The sequence below is a fragment of the Cherax quadricarinatus genome, chromosome 83 (genome assembly GCF_038502225.1).
Source record: "Cherax quadricarinatus isolate ZL_2023a chromosome 83, ASM3850222v1, whole genome shotgun sequence".
NCBI classification, from domain to species: Eukaryota; Metazoa; Arthropoda; class Malacostraca; order Decapoda; family Parastacidae; genus Cherax; species Cherax quadricarinatus.
The window spans coordinates 1,363,290-1,377,863 of NC_091374.1; positions in this window are offsets into that span (position 1 = coordinate 1,363,290).

Here is a 14,574-nt window from a genome sequence, read left to right on the forward strand (position 1 = left end):
CTTGCTTATATAAGATCATTGGTTGATTATGCGGCGCCACTACTTGCACTCGTGTCTGACTGGAAGCTTGGAGGGCTGGAAAAACTGCAAAACGAAGCAATGAGGATCATCCTAAGATGCCCTCGTACTGCCAAAATTTTAAATATGCGGAAAGAACTTAATATTCCAAGCATTAGAGATCGTGTTACTGAAAGAAATATCCTTATTGGGGTCAATATGCTTATGGAGCTGGCTAAAGTAAGCCGATGAACAGGTGCCCCTCCTGTAGTGCCAGGTGCCCCTCCTGTAGTGCCAGGTGTCCCTCCTGTTGAGTGCCCGGCGGGCTAAATAGATGAGGACAAACGTCCCAGTGAGAACGGTGGAAATTTGTCACTAATACTCAGGCGAGAGAGACGTCCACACCCGACGAAGGTTAGTGCAGAAGTCCATCTTAATACTGTTCACATATATGCTTCAATGTAAACACTTGATCTACACATCCACTATCCACTCTAAAACCTCCTCGTTCATCCGCAATTCTACATTATATATATATATATATATATATTTATTATTTTTATTATTATCACACTGGCCGATTCCCACCAAGGCAGGGTGGCCCGAAAAAGAAAAACTTTCACCATCATTCACTCCATCACTGTCTTGCCAGAAGGGTGCTTTACACTACAGTTTTTAAACTGCAACATTAACACCCCTCCTTCAGAGTGCAGGCACTGTACTTCCCATCTCCAGGACTCAAGTCCGGCCTGCCGGTTTCCCTGAATCCCTTCATAAATGTTACTTTGCTCACACTCCAACAGCACGTCAAGTATTAAAAACCATTTGTCTCCATTCACTCCTATCAAACACGCTCACGCATGCCTGCTGGAAGTCCAAGCCCCTCGCACACAAAACCTCCTTTACCCCTTCCCTCCAACCCTTCCTAGGCCGACCCCTACCCCGCCTTCCTTCCACTACAGACTGATACACTCTTGAAGTCATTCTGTTTCGCTCCATTCTCTCTACATGTCCGAACCACCTCAACAACCCTTCCTCAGCCCTCTGGACAACAGTTTTGGTAATCCCGCACCTCCTCCTAACTTCCAAACTACGAATTCTCTGCATTATATTCACACCACACATTGCCCTCAGACATGACATCTCCACTGCCTCCAGCCTTCTCCTCGCTGCAACATTCATCACCCACGCTTCACACCCATATAAGAGCGTTGGTAAAACTATACTCTCATACATTCCCCTCTTTGCCTCCAAGGACAAAGTTCTTTGTCTCCACAGACTCCTAAGTGCACCACTCACTCTTTTTCCCTCATCAATTATATGATTCACCTCATCTTTCATAGACCCATCCGCTGACACGTCCACTCCCAAATATCTGAATACATTCACCTCCTCCATACTCTCTCCCTCCAATCTGATATTCAATCTTTCATCACCTAATCTTTTTGTTATCCTCATAACCTTACTCTTTCCTGTATTCACCTTTAATTTTCTTCTTTTGCACACCCTACCAAATTCATCCACCAATCTCTGCAGCTTCTCTTCAGAATCTCCCAAGAGCACAGTGTCATCAGCAAAGAGCAGCTGTGACAACTCCCACTTTGTGTGTGATTCTTTATCTTTTAACTCCACGCCTCTTGCCAAGACCCTCGCATTTACTTCTCTTACAACCCCATCTATAAATATATTAAACAACCACGGTGACATCACACATCCTTGGCTAAGGCCTACTTTTACTGGGAAAAAATTTCCCTCTTTCCTACATACTCTAACTTGAGCCTCACTATCCTCGTAAAAACTCTTCACTGCTTTCAGTAACCTACCTCCTACACCATATACTTGCAACATCTGCCACATTGCCCCCCTATCCACCCTGTCATACGCCTTTTCCAAATCCATAAATGCCACAAAGACCTCTTTAGCCTTATCTAAATACTGTTCACTTATATATTTCACTGTAAACACCTGGTCCACACACCCCCTACCTTTCCTAAAGCCTCCTTGTTCATCTGCTATCCTATTCTCCGTCTTACTCTTAATTCTTTCAATAATAACTCTACCATACACTTTACCAGGTATACTCAGCAGACTTATCCCCCTATAATTTTTGCACTCTCTTTTATCCCCTTTGCCTTTATACAAAGGAACTATGCATGCTCTCTGCCAATCCCTAGGTACCTTACCCTCTTCCATACATTTATTAAATAATTGCACCAACCACTCCAAAACTATATCCCCACCTGCTTTTAACATTTCTATCTTTATCCCATCAATCCCGGCTGCCTTACCCCCTTTCATTTTACCTACTGCCTCACGAACTTCCCCCACACTCACAACTGGCTCTTCCTCACTCCTACAAGATGTTATTCCTCCTTGCCCTATACACGAAATCACAGCTTCCCTATCTTCATCAACATTTAACAATTCCTCAAAATATTCCCTCCATCTTCCCAATACCTCTAACTCTCCATTTAATAACTCTCCTCTCCTATTTTTAACTGACAAATCCATTTGTTCTCTAGGCTTTCTTAACTTGTTAATCTCACTCCAAAACTTTTTCTTATTTTCAACAAAATTTGTTGATAACATCTCACCCACTCTCTCATTTGCTCTCTTTTTACATTGCTTCACCACTCTCTTAACCTCTCTCTTTTTCTCCATATACTCTTCCCTCCTTGCATCACTTCTACTTTGTAAAAACTTCTCATATGCTAACTTTTTCTCCCTTACTACTCTCTTTACATCATCATTCCACCAATCGCTCCTCTTCCCTCCCGCACCCACTTTCCTGTAACCACAAACTTCTGCTGAACACTCTAACACTACATTTTTAAACCTACCCCATACCTCTTCGACCCCATTGCCTATGCTCTCATTAGCCCATCTATCCTCCAATAGCTGTTTATATCTTACCCTAACTGCCTCCTCTTTTAGTTTATAAACCTTCACCTCTCTCTTCCCTGATGCTTCTATTCTCCTTGTATCCCATCTACCTTTTACTCTCAGTGTAGCTACAACTAGAAAGTGATCTGATATATCTGTGGCCCCTCTATAAACATATACATCCTGAAGTCTACTCAACAGTCTTTTATCTACCAATACATAATCCAACAAACTACTGTCATTTCGCCCTACATCATATATTGTATACTTATTTATCCTCTTTTTCTTAAAATATGTATTACCTATAACTAAACCCCTTTCTATACAAAGTTCAATCAAAGGGCTCCCATTATCATTTACACCTGGCACCCCAAACTTACCTACCACACCCTCTCTAAAAGTTTCTCCTACTTTAGCATTCAGGTCCCCTACCACAATTACTCTCTCACTTGGTTCAAAGGCTCCTATACATTCACTTAACATCTCCCAAAATCTCTCTCTCTCCTCTGCATTCCTCTCTTCTCCAGGTGCATACACGCTTATTATGACCCACTTCTCGCATCCAACCTTTACTTTAATCCACATAATTCTTGAATTTACACATTCATATTCTCTTTTCTCCTTCCATAACTGATCATTTAAAATTACTGCTACCCCTTCCTTTGGTCTAACTCTCTCAGATACTCCAGATTTAATCCCATTTATTTCCCCCCACTGAAACTCTCCTACCCCCTTCAGCTTTGTTTCGCTTAGGGCCAGGACATCCAACTTCTTTTCATTCATAACATCAGCAATCATCTGTTTCTTGTCATCCGCACTACATCCACGCACATTTAAGCATCCCAGTTTTATAAAGTTTTTCTTCTTCTCTTTTTTAGTAAGTGTTTACAGGAGAAGGGGTTACTAGCCCATTGCTCCCGGCATTTTAGTCGCCTCATACGACACGCATGGCTTACGGAGGAAAGATTCTTTTCCACTTCCCCATGGACAATAGAAGAAATAAAGAAGAACAAGAGCTATTTAGAAAAAGGAGAAAAACCTAGATGTATGTATATATATATGCATGTGCGTGTCTGTGAAGTGTGACCAAAGTGTAAGTAGGAGTAGCAAGATATCCACGTTATCTAGCGTGTTTATGAGACAGAAAAAGAAACCAGCAATCCTACCATCATGCAAAACAGTTACAGGTTTCTGTTTCACAGTCATCTGGCAGGACGGTAGTACTTCCCTGGGTGGTTGCTGTCTACCAACCTACTACCTACATATATATATATATATATATATATATATATATATATATATATATATATATATATATATATATATATATATATATATATATATATATATATATATATATATATATATATATATAGAGAGAGAGAGAGAGAGAGAGAGAGTATGCTCCACTTTCTTGGTTTGCCTGCCCGCCCTCTCATCTGCGACTGCTTGACAGAGTAGAGAACAGAGCAAGACGTCACATCTCTCGTTTGGACCCATCCTGGATAGATCTGTCATTTCAGCAAAGCCTTCAACACAGGAGGGATGTGGGTGGCCTTACTGTTATGTACATTGGCAAAGTACCACACTTGGATCCACTTCGAGGACAGCGTGAAACAAGCTTTTATGCCACAAGACGGGCAGCCAGCAGCAACTTCACTCTGGCTGTACCCTTCTCCAGAACATCACTCCATCTGAGATCATATATACCCAGGATGACTCGAGTATGGAACACATTCGTACAGCATAATGATGTCAACGAGATAAAGTCAGTTGACCAGATGGAAATGCTGACCCACAGATGGCTCCAACTTCATCCTGTTCCTTACTTGTATGTCTCATAACAATACAAATACTTGTATGTTTCATAACAATAAAAATATTTGTATGTTTCATAACAATAAAAATACTTGTATGTCTCAACAATAAAAATGCTTTCAAATGAGCTGATGTAGGTAACAGCTCTTAGCTTGTCAATAAAGTTAGGAATCCTTAACCTGTAAATAGTTTGTCAATAAAGCTAGGGATCCGTAACCTTGTCCAAACCCTGTGTAAAAGTGAGTCATGTATGTACTCACCTATTTATAGTTGCAGGATCGATATCGTCATAACTTCTTACCCAGCCTTCTCCCTGAGTGGCCAAGCCCTCAGAAGGGGCGAGCGTCTTGTTTACTGCTAGAGTGAGTAATTGATCACAGATGCTATGCCACGTAGTCAAGTGACCTCTGCTCCTTGCAGCGGTGTTGCAAAGTGTATTTTTATAAGAGACAGTACATCTCTTACTTAGCAGGACAATTAAGGAAAATCCTGCTCCCACTTTATTACACATAGCTGGTAAGGCCAAAATTCTCAACAATTTCCCTGTATGTGTATATATGTATAGTTTCAACATATATACACAGAAGATTATGAGCAGCTCTCAGCTATTTTGTAAGAGGTTTTTATGTCACAAAATACCCAGAACTCACCACGTGGAGGGGGCTGCTCGACGAGCTCCATTTATTTAATATATATATATATATATATATATATATATATATATATATATAATAAATAAATAAAGTTCCTTGTTTTCAAATAAAAGAAAATAAGATTTTTTAATTACAAAATAGATGTTCTTATGCTTAAATTAAAATAAAACTCATAAAAAGAACTTGTAGTTTCCTTTGGTGAGAAAGTGAGCCAAGGTCTCACTCCATTATGTTAGGTTCTGGTTCATTTATGTTACCATATGTACAAGCCAGTGCGGTGTACAAGGCGTAGTACAAGAATAAATATCTCGAACAAGACCCAGCTAATGCGTCACCCCGTTGTGGGACATCGGTCACTGTTGCGGCGTCAGTCACTGTTGCGGCGTCGGTCACTTTTGCGGCGTCAGTCACTGTTGCGGCGTCGGTCACTGTTGCGGCGTCAGTCACTGTTGCGGCGTCAGTCACTGTTGCGGCGTCAGTCACTGTTGCGGCGTCGGTCACTGTTGCGGCGTCGGTCACTGTTGCGGCGTCAGTCACTGTTGCAGCGTCGGTCACTGTTGCAGCGTCGGTCATTGTTGCGGCGTCGGTCACTGTTGCGGCGTCGGTCACTGTTGCAGCGTCGGTCACTGTTGCGGCGTCAGTCACTGTTGCGGCGTCGGTCATTGTTGCAGCGTCGGTCATTGTTGCGGCGTCAGTCACTGTTGCGGCGTCGGTCATTGTTGCGGCGTCGGTCACTGTTGCAGCGTCGGTCATTGTTGCGGCGTCAGTCACTGTTGCGGCGTCGGTCATTATTGCGGCGTCGGTCACTGTTGCAGCGTCGGTCATTGTTGCGGCGTCGGTCACTGTTGCGGCGTCGGTCACTGTTGCAGCGTTGGTCAATGTTGCGGTCTTGGCCTGTGACGGGGTCGTGACCTGTGGTGGAGTCTTGGTCTGTGGTGAGGTTTCGGCCTGTGCTGTATTTGAAGGAATGAAGGAAGGAAGAGAAGGAGGCGAAGGAAGAGAAGAGGGGGGAGGAAGAGAGGGAGGGGAAGGAAGAGAATGAGAGAAAGGAAAAGAGGGATGGGAAGGAATAGAGGAAGAGGAAGGAATAGATGGAGGGGAAGGAATAGAGGGAGGGGAAGGAAGAGAGGGAGGGAAAGGAAGAGAGGGAGGGGAAGAAAGAGAGGGAGGGGAAGGAAGAGAGGGAGGGAAAGGAAGAGAGGGAGGGGAAGGAATAGAGGGAGGGGAAGAAAGAGAGGGAGGGAAAGTAAGAGAGGGAGGGAAAGTAAGAGAGGGTGGGGAAGGAATAGAGGGAGAGGAAGGAAGAGATGGAGGGGAAGGAATAGAGGGAGGGGAAGGAAGAGAGGGAGGGGAAGGAAGAGAGGGAGGGGAAAGAAGAGAGGGAGGGGAAGGAATTGAGGGAGGGGAAGGAAGATATGGAGGGGAAGGAAGAGAGGGAGTGGAAGGTGGGGTCTTGGCGTCTGTTTCTGGAGAGTCATACACAGAAACATTGTCACAGGTCCTTCCTGAAGTCTGGTTGAGGCTGTCAGCAACTGGTTGGCTTTTCATTGATTTGAAAGGATTTATAACAAATTCTAACCATTCAATAACCTCCTGTATAGTTGGCCTTCTGAACCACTGAGAGTGCATCATTTTATCTATCAGGTTTAGTAAGACTGGAGGCCAGTCTATTTTCTTCTTGCACAGGTAATGTCCAATTTGTTTAGCCATGAGATGGCCCAAGGAATAAACATCACCTTGTGGTGTGCAAGGGTCACCAAAAAAAACTTCTGGAGCATAGTGTGGAAACCTGGCATGGTCGTCCTCAGTGTGAACCCATCCCATGCGACATCCTTTCCTTTTGGCGTGACCCAAATCTATGATATTTACCTGGAGGAGGCCCTCTTCAGGCTCATTGATGAGTATGTTATCACCCTTTAAATCATTATGGATGTATCCATGTGCATGGATCTCCTGGAGATCTTTGGCCACTTGGATAAATATCAAAATTAACACATGTAGGGAAAGATTTTGACTGTGTTTTAGAAAGTCGTGTAGGGTAGTGCCTCCCCTGAAGGAAATTACCATTGCGGGGAAGTTGCTACAGAAGCATTCTAATAGAGGAGCTCCGCCAGCTCCTTTCAAAACACTCAGAATCTTCGCCTCCTCTTCATAGGCTCGTGCATCCTCTAGGCACCTGCCCAGTTTCAAGCAGGCGTACTCACCGTCAAAAGCAACTTTATACACGGTCCCGCTAACACCAGAACCCAGCCGGGATCTGCATTCTAGTTCACACAAGATGAACATTTCATCATACGTGAAAACTAAATCCTCAAAGCCCTTGTACATTTTTGAAGTGTATTTTTCTATTTCTTATAAATATTACTAGACTTAAGTACTTGCTTTACAAGAACTGTTAATCTACAATATATTATAATATCAAAGCTAATAAAGTGGTGATTATATCACAAACGCCAGAAATATAGTTAATTTGGAATTCCAAACAAAATATCTCTCAAAGAGTATTATTATTAATATACTTATATGGAAGTATTAAATGTTAGAGAGATAACAATATTACTGAGTGATACTGATGAGGTAATATTTTTATCACAAATACCAGAAATATAGTTAATTTGGAATTCCAAAAACATTATTATTATTATTATCTAAGGAAATGCTAAATACCTGTGTGATGGTAATATTTTTACATTTCTTTTCTTCTTCTCCTTACCAACAGCCAAAACATTCTTAATCATGTACTAGCCTCGTGTCAGGACCTGGGGTTAATAATCTCAGGGGATAAAACAAAGATACTCAACAGACGTCCTCCTCGGCAGAGAGGCACAGTTCGTCAGATCCAGTTGCATGATGGGTCTCTTCTAGAATATGTAAGCAGATACAGGTATCTAGGCTTTGAGGTTACACTACTTGGACCTGTTGTAACGAGACTGTCGCCAATACAAAGAAAGGCTGAGAGCACTTAGAGTTGTGGCTGGGTTTCACCCCAGGTATGGTGCTAATGTTAAAATTGTGAAAATGATGTATCTTGCTTATATAAGATCATTGGTTGATTATGCGGCGCCACTACTTGCACTCGTGTCTGACTGGAAGCTTGCAGGGCTGGAAAAACTGCAAAACGAAGCAATGAGGATCATCCTAAGATGCCCTCGTACTGCCAAAATTTTAAATATGCGGAAAGAACTTAATATTCCAAGCATTAGAGATCGTGTTACTGAAAGAAATATCCTTATTGGGGTCAATATGCTTAGGCTAGCCCATTCAAACCCCTGCACAGAAGCCCTCCAAACTTTCCTCAGCACTGGTGAACATCCTTCCAGATGGATCGAAAAAACTGGAACCGACCTCCGCATAAACCAGCTACATGATCTATATCAAGTTAGACAACAGAGACATTTCCCTGCTCCATGGGATATTACCCCATTCCAAACTACCATTCCTCCATTTCCCCCCAAAACTCTTCTTAAATCACAACCAAAGCTTCGTCTTGAAGCCAAACATGATGCCTTAATATTTGTATTTATAACTCATTACAATTGTGACCAGGTGTGGACGTATCAGTGGTTCATTACTTTGTAATTTGTTCATGACTGTAACCATGTATAGGAGTGAGGCTGATTCATTACCTCTGTAATTTGCCATGATTGTGACCAGATCTACCTGGAGTTCATTACCTTTGTAACTAGTTCAGCTATCATAACTTTGGGGTCCAGTCACTGGACCCATTATGTACCTTTGTAATCTTTTGACTACCGCCCACAGGATGGGTATGGGGTGCATAATAAAGATATTAAACTAAACTCTGTGTGTGTGTGTGTGTGTGTGTGTACTCACCTATTTGTGGTTGCGTGTGTGTGTGTGTGCGTGAGTGTGTGTGTGTGTGTGTGTGTGTGTGTGTGTGTGTGTGTGTGTGTGTGTGTGTGTGTGTGTGTGTGTGTGTGTGTGTGTGTGTGTACTCACCTAGTTGAGGTTGCGGGGGTCGAGTCCGAGCTCCTGGCCCCGCCTCTTCACTGATCGCTACTAGGTCACTCTCCCTGAGCCGTGAGCTTTATCATACCTCTGCTTAAAGCTATGTATGGATCCTGCCTCCACTACATCACTTCCCAAACTATTCCACTTACTGACTACTCTGTGGCTGAAGAAATACTTCCTAACATCCCTGTGATTCATCTGTGTCTTCAGCTTCCAACTGTGTCCCTTTGTTACTGTGTCCAATCTCTGGAACATCCTGTCTTTGTCCACCTTGTCAATTCCTCTCAGTATTTTGTATGTTTTTATCATGTCCCCCCTATCTCTCCTGTCCTCCAGTGTCGTCAGGTTGATTTCCCTTAACCTCTCCTCGTAGGACATACCTCTTAGCTCTGGGACTAGTCTTGTTGCAAACCTTTGCACTTTCTCTAGTTTCTTTACGTGCTTGGCTAGGTGTGGGTTCCAAACTGGTGCCGCATACTCCAATATGGGCCTAACGTACACGGTGTACAGGGTCCTGAATGATTCCTTATTAAGATGTCGGAATGCTGTTCTGAGGTTTGCTAGGCGCCCATATGCTGCAGCAGTTATTTGGTTGATGTGCGCTTCAGGAGATGTGCCTGGTGTTATACTCACCCCAAGATCTTTTTCCTTGAGTGAGGTTTGTAGTCTCTGGCCCCCTAGACTGTACTCCGTCTGCGGTCTTCTTTGCCCTTCCCCAATCTTCATGACTTTGCACTTGGTGGGATTGAACTCCAGGAGCCAATTGCTGGACCAGGTCTGCAGCCTGTCCAGATCCCTTTGTAGTTCTGCCTGGTCTTCGATCGAGTGAATTCTTCTCATCAACTTCACGTCATCTGCAAACAGGGACACCTCAGAGTCTATTCCTTCCGTCATGTCGTTCACAAATACCAGAAACAGCACTGGTCCTAGGACTGACCCCTGTGGGACCCCGCTGGTCACAGGTGCCCACTCTGACACCTCGCCACGTACCATGACTCGCTGCTGTCTTCCTGTCAAGTATTCCCTGATCCATTGTAGTGCCTTCCCTGTTATCCCTGCTTGGTCCTCCAGTTTTTGCACCAATCTCTTGTGTGGAACTGTGTCAAACGCCTTCTTGCAGTCCAAGAAAATGCAATCCACCCACCCCTCTCTCTCTTGTCTTACTGCTGTCACCATGTCATAGAACTCTAGTAGGTTTGTGACACAGGATTTCCCGTCCCTGAAACCATGTTGGCTGCTGTTGATGAGATCGTTCCTTTCTAGGTGTGTGTGTGTGTGTGTGTGTGTGTGTGTGTGTGTGTGTGTGTGTGTGTGTGTGTGTGTGTGTGTGTGTGTGTGTGTGTGTGTGTGTGAGTGTGTGTGAGTGTCAGTGTCAGTGTCAGTGTCAGTGAGTGTGTGTGTGTGTGTGTATGTGTCTCAACAATCAATATTTGCACCAATAACTCATTACAGTTGTGACCGGGTGTGGAAGTGTGAATTGCTCATTACACTATAATTTGTTCATGATTGTAGCCATGTATAAACGTAAGTAACCATTCTTACAGAATTCATTACCTTTGTAACTTGTGAGCTCATTACCTTTGTACCTAGTTCAGCTATCAAAACTTTGGGGGCCCAGTCCTTGGACCTATTACGTACCTCTGTAATCTGTAAATACCTTTGTAACTTGTCATGATTGTGACCAGACCTACCTGGAGTTCATTACCTTTGTAAATTGTGAATTCATTACCTTTGTAAATTGTGAGTTCATTACCTCTGTAACTTGCTCAGCTATCAAAACTTTGGAGTCCAGTCCCTGGACCAATTATGTACCTCTGTAATCTTTTGACTACCGCCCACAGGATGGGTATGGGGTGCATAATAAACATATTAAACTAACTAAACTGCATTCCGGAGGGTCAATGACCCTGGATAACTCGAGAAAGTCAAGCAGCGTGGCTTGTTTCAATTGTGAACATTAGATCCTTACTCTAAGATGTCACCCACAGCAGATAATTATCTCCTGGGTATATATTTACTTCTAGGTAAACAGTAACAAGTATTACACAACCTGCCCAGTCTCTGCTCGGGATTCGATCCGAGTCCCTGGGTTGAACCGTTGAAGCATTCTTTTTTGTGATTAAAACCAGTAATGGCGACGTAAGGATGGTTTAGAATTGGGCCAGGAGCTGAGGTTAAACCCCCGCAAACACGTGTGTGAATATAAATCCGTGAACATAAGAACTAGTCGCACCTCCCTGGATACCTGGCTTGGGCCGTCAAGGTCCCATAATAACCGCTTCCCTCATCATCATTCTATTACATCGACCTATTGCAACTTCCAGTTTCATGTTCCAGCTTTCTTGAGCACTGGAAAAAGTGTTAAGTGGTTATATATTACTGTTAAGGTGTTTACAGTGTGAGGGAAGAAATGATGTAGGTATATAAGCGACGTTTCACTATAACGCTGCTGGTTGCCATGTGCTCGCCGTTAGCACTGGCTAATATCTGCTGTAATATGCAATAACGTATTTACTTGTTTGAATTTACGATTTGAGATGGTGGTAGTATTTTGTTAGTCGGGAAACAGGACTTTTGGTCATATTACCAAGGCCTTCCACTAGCTTACTGACTCGCTATGTTTAAAATTAAAAATCACATCATACAATTTGACACTGAAACATGTGAATGAATATAAAGAAGAGGACTTTATTTGGATTATTAATCACATGAGGGTTAATAGCCTAGGAAAACCATGCAGTACGGGTCAGCCCAAATGTCTCACCCAGTCTGGGATTGATCTCTAGTCCTTTCGGTTAAAAGTCGAACACCCTATTTCTATGGGAGAAATTAGATTTAGTGTGAGGATAGGATGGGGAGGCGCCCTCAGATGAAGGGTTGTATTGCCTGGTGACAGTTGATCCCCCAAACCAAGTGCTCCCACGACTCTTATATAACTGGCCGGTCTTGTGTACCTACCTGGAGGTTACCTGGAGGTTATTCCGGGGATCAACGCCCCCGCGGCCCGGTCCATGACCAGGCCTCCCGATGGATCAGGGCCTGATCAGCTAGGCTGTTACTGCTGGCCGCACGCAGTCCAACGTACGAGCCACAGCCCGGCTGATCCGGCACTGACTTCAGGTATCTGTCCAGGTCTCTCTTGAAGGCAGCCAGGGGTTTATTGGCAATTCCCCTAATGCTTGATGGGAGGCTGTTGAACAGTCTTGGGCCCCGGACACTTATGGTGTTTTCCCTTAGTGTACCAATGGCGCCCCTACTTTTTATTGGGGGCATTTTGCATCGCCTGCCCAGTCTTTTACTTTCGTAGGGAGTGATTTCTGTGTGCAGATTTGGGACCATTCCTTCCAAGATTTTCCAAGTGTAGATTATGATATATCTCTCCCTCCTGCGTTCCAACGAGTACAAGTCAAGTGCTTCCAAGCGTTCCCAGTAGTTAAGGTGCTTGACAGAACTTATACGTGCAGTAAAGGATCTCTGTACACTCTCTAGATCTGCGATTTCACCTGCTTTGAATGGAGATGTTAATGTACAGCAGTATTCCAGCCTAGGGAGAACAAGTGATTTGAAAAGGATCATCATAGGCTTGGCACCTCTTTTATGTGCGGGTTATTTGTGTATCTCTCGTTTTGAAAGTTCTCATTATCCATCCTATCATTTTCTTTGCACGTGCGATCGTGGCACTGTTGTGATCCTTGAAGGTGAGATCCTCAGACATTACTACTCCCAGGTCCCTTACATTATTTTTCCGCTCTATTGTATGGCCAGAGTCTGTAGTATACTCTGTTCTAGTTATTATCTCCTCCAGTTTTCCATAACGGAGTAGTTGGAATTTGTCCTCATTGAACATCATATTGTTTACAGTTGCCCACTGGAAAACTTTGTTTATATCTTCTTGGAGGTTAACCGCGTCCTCAGCAGATGACAGCCTCATGCAGATCCTAGTATCATCCGCAAAGGATGGTGACCCAACCACTGGGCGTCAACCTTCATCTGTAAAGGAATATAACAAAAACAATAGAAATGGAATAACTGATGATAATTAAATACTACTACTACTAAAGATAATAATAAATAAATTTTTAATTAATAACACCGGCCGTCTGTCACTGAGGTAGGGTGACTCGACGAAAAAAACATCTTCACTCGATCACTATCTTGCCAGAAGAGCTGACTCCTTCAGAGTGCAGGCACTCTACTTCACACTTCAAGGACTCAAGTCCGACTAACGGGGTTTCCTGAATCCCTTTATCAATGTTACCTTGCTCACACTCTCATCACACTTCAAATCTTGCCTCCACTCATTCCTATCCATCACTTACACACTTCTGGTGTATTCCAAGCCTAGCACTGAAACACCTCCATTATCCCCTTCCTCAACATTTCCTAGGACAACCCCTAACCCTCCGTCCTTTATCACAGATTTATACGCCCTACTAATTTCATTTTTTCTCCATCCTCTAAGCGCCCAAACCATTTCAACAATTCCTCCTCATCTCTCTGAATAAAATTTTTACCAACTCTACACTTCCAAATCTCCAAACTTCGAATTTTCACCGTAATATTCACGGCACACACTGGCCTCAGACACATCTCTACTGTCTGCAGCCTCCTCTCGCTACAACACATACAGGTGGGTTGATATCATTTTAGTTTGGTACATTCTCACCCCCTCCCCAACTTTTTTTTCTTTTTCTTTTTTTTTGCCACCGCTGATAAAATTCTGTCTCCACAGACGCCTGGATGTGCCACCCACCTCTTTTACCTTCGTCAGTTCTATAGGTCACTCTTGCCACCTCCAGCACTTCGACGAAGGTGAGGACTTTCTACGGATTATTACCTTTTAAGGGCTCTTGATTAAAGGAACTGGAGCTGCATTCCTCGTGAATAGAACCTGACCTACCTACCATTCCCCAGTATCTATATGACCCTTACGGTCTCAGCGCTTACCCATGAATGTAATAATAATAATAATAATAATAATAATAATAATAATAATAATAATGCGAATTATTTGTCCCGGATGAATAGTAACCCAGATTATTATTATTATTATAATCAAGGGGGAAGCGCTAAACCCGGAGGATTATACAGCGCCTGGGGGGGGGGATGTGGAAGGCATTCAGGCTTAATTCTGGGAACTGGAGCACAGATCTAATTCCCTAAATCAAGAGCCCCTCACCAACATCAAGGAACCTTCCTTGAGGGGATAGTAACCCAGAATAATCCAAAAAAGCCAGGCAGCGTGGCGTAT